General features: G+C 40.5%; 1 non-coding gene across 1 annotated transcript; it reads right to left on the minus strand.

Moving 5' to 3' along the window:
• Window positions 1-377: 377 nt before the first annotated feature.
• LOC147934940 (small nucleolar RNA R71) lies at window positions 378-484 on the minus strand. The gene has a single exon (XR_015573361.1). It is a non-coding gene; the product is annotated as a small nucleolar RNA R71 (small nucleolar RNA).
• Window positions 485-3,268: the final 2,784 nt, after the last annotated feature.

Genomic DNA, 3,268 nt, shown 5'->3' on the forward strand with positions numbered 1-3,268 from the left:
CAAGATCCAAGACCAAGAAACATTGGTGCTGGAGATGCACCAAACACACATAACCAAAGAGCTGTATTGTGCTTCCAACAGTTGCTAATAATAATTATGAGATCAAAAGTGGATTGATCTCTATGATTCAAGCAAAAAAGTTCCATGGTTTGCCAATGGAAGACCCCCTAGACCATCTTGATGAGTTTGACAGGATTTGTAGCCTCACAAGGATAAATGGTGTAAGTGAGGATGGATTCAAACTAAGACTGTTCCCTTTTTCCCTTGGAGATAAAGCACACTTGTGGGAAAAGACCTTACCAACAAGAGCTATCACAACCTGGGATGGCTGCAAGAAAGCCTTCTTAGCTAAGTTTTTCTCAAATGCAAGGACTGCTAGATTGAGGAATTAGATCTCAAGTTTTGCACAGAGAAATAATGAAAGCTTTTCTGAGGCATGGGAGAGATTTAAAGGTTTCCAAACAGAGTGTCCCCACCATGGATTCAGGAATGAGTCTTTGCTCAGCACCTTATATAGAGGAGTTCTACCTAAGATAAGGATGCTTTTGGACACAGCTTCAAATGGAAATTTTCTCAACAAGAATGTAGAAGAAGGATGGGAGCTAGTAGAAAATCTAGCACTATCTGATGGGAACTACAATGAGGACTATGACAGAACAGTAAGGTTTGCCTCCAATGATCAAGATAATAAGTACAAGAAGGACTTGAAGGTTGTTCATGAGAAGTTGGACAAGATTCTACTAAGCCAACAAAAGAACATTCATTTCCTTGCTGAAGAACAAGCTCCAGTTCAAGATGGGGAGAATGAATTTGCAGAAATTTGCTACATGCAAAATCAAGGAGGATTCAAAGGTTACAATCAATGAGGAGGATTCAAGAACAAAAAACTCTCCTATAGAAGCAACAATGTGGCCAATCCTCAAGATCAAGTCTACCCACCTCAACAACCCCAACAGCAAAACAACTATGCCCCCAAACAACAACATCAAGGGTTCCAGCCTTAATTGTGTCCCCCACCAGGGTTTCAGACTAACCAAGGCCAAAAACCAGATTTGAGAGCTATGATGCAATAAATGTTGCTTGGGCAAGCAAATGGGCAGATTGAGGATGCAAAGAAGTTTGTTGAGCTGAACCAAAAGATAACCTCTCAGTATAATGATCTCAACATCAAGTTTGAAAGTCTGAACTCTAGAGTGAAGTACATGGAAAGCAACATTGCCTCTACTTCAGCTACAAAGCCTAATCAACTTCCTGGAAAAGCTATTCAAAACCCAAGGGAGTTTATTGCTAAAGCTGTTCATCTGTTTGAGGAAGCCTTGGAGTTTATTGCTAAAGCTGTTCATCTGTTTGAGGAAGCTGTCACTGAGGACAGTGAAGTTCAAGATGGGGAGGATTCATCATTTATTGAACCCTAGAGTAAAAGTTTCACACAGCAAACTGAATCCGGAAAAGCACTCGACCTAGTGCTCGACCACACACACGATCGAGTGAATGATCGAGTGACCAGTCGAGTTGCTTCCCCTGAAACTGTTAAACCTACTAAGTATATTCCTCATGCTTATAAACCACCTCTGCCTTTCCTAGGACGTTTCAAGGCACAAAAGCTGAAAGAACTAAGGGAAATCATTGAGAAGAAGGAAGCCATGACTTTACAAGAAAAGGAAGTAATTGAGAAGAAAGAGGTGATGGCCATTCAACAAGAGGTTATCATTGAGAAGAAAGAGGAAGATAGAGGACCCCCTTTGGAAAAATATGCTCAACATCCTTTCCTCAAGGAAATGCTTCTTGAATTATCCAAGCAAAAAGCTCAAGAACAAGATACCAAGGATTTGAAAGAGATTGGGAAAGCTATTATCCCAACAAAGCTTGAAGATCCAGGGTCATTTAACCTACCTTGTTCCATCAGCTATATGCACTTCAACAAGTGTCTATGTGACTTGGGAGCTTCAGTGAGTTTAATGCCATACTCAATTGCTGAGAAGTTGGGGTATGAACATTTTAAGCCCATCAACCTCTATATTGGCCTAGTAGATGGATCAAAGAGGGATGTGGTTGGAGTAATTGAAAATTTTCCAGTCAAGATAGGGGAGGCTAGGATTCCAACTGATTTTGTGATCATGAATATGGATCAAGAGCCAGAAGATCCTCTCATCTTGGGGAGACAATTCTTAGCCACAGTTGGGGCTATAATTGATGTTAAGATTGGAACCATCAAGCTCCACCTTGCTAAAGACTTCACTATGAAGTTTGACATCAAGAACTCAGCACATCAACCTACTATTGAAGGTCAGCACTTTATGGTAGAGAAAAAAGCTAATTGTGAAGCTTTTGAGGATGGAGAGGATCTTAGGATTAAAAGTTCAGCACAAACCAAGACTGTTGAAGGGCTCAAAGATTCAGTTCAAAGGCTAACTGACTTAGTGGTGGATCTTCAAGGTCAGCTCAACAAGAGGTCTTTGAAGAAGGCAAGACCAAGGCTCAAAATTAAGAAGAAACAAGGTTCATGTGTTAAGAGTGAAGTGATCAAGGAGCAGCTTCACATTGATCAAGTGGTACCAGGGAGGATCTCATCACCTCCTTGGACTCTAAACCAAGCCTGAAAAGGCAATCAAAGTCAAGCTTAGTGACTTTAAACAAGCTCACTAGGGAGGAAGTCCCTAAGGTATCCTTGTAAATATGTTTAAATTTCCTTGTAGTTTTGATTTCGTTTCTTTTATGTTTGTGTTGGACAGACTTTTTTAAGAAAGTGTAGATGGGTTTGGAGAGAATTGGACTTGGAAAAATGGATTCGCAAGCCCACTCGATCAGCCCACAAGAGGTACTCGATCGAGTGGAGGGAGAAGAGAAGTTAGAAATTTGAATTTTGGTCAAGTACTCGACCACGTGCAATCGAGTAGTGGGGTCGAATGGCAACAAAAATGAGTCAAAGATTCCCAATTCGAATTTGAATGGTATGGACGCTCCACCCTTGTCTCTTTGTCCCCCTAGCCTCTTTATAAAGAGATAAACTCGATCCTATGCTTCTCATACTCTCACATTTGCTTAAAACATTAAAAATCTAGTTTAAAATCTCTCTCAAGTTCATCTTCTTGCTCAAGCTTAGTTCTTTTGGTTTTTGGGTCACTAACCTATTAACTTTGAGCTTTGAGTCTATTCCTTTCAATTTTTCTTTCAAAATGTCTTCAAGAACCACAAGATCATCTCAACAAGCTGCCGAACGCTCTTTGAATCGACGTGATGCACAATTAACATCAAGAAGGCAAGCTGT

The sequence above is a fragment of the Camelina sativa genome, chromosome 11, assembly GCF_030686135.1.
Source record: "Camelina sativa cultivar CO46 ecotype springtype chromosome 11, ASM3068613v1".
Lineage (NCBI taxonomy): Eukaryota > Viridiplantae > Streptophyta > Magnoliopsida > Brassicales > Brassicaceae > Camelina > Camelina sativa.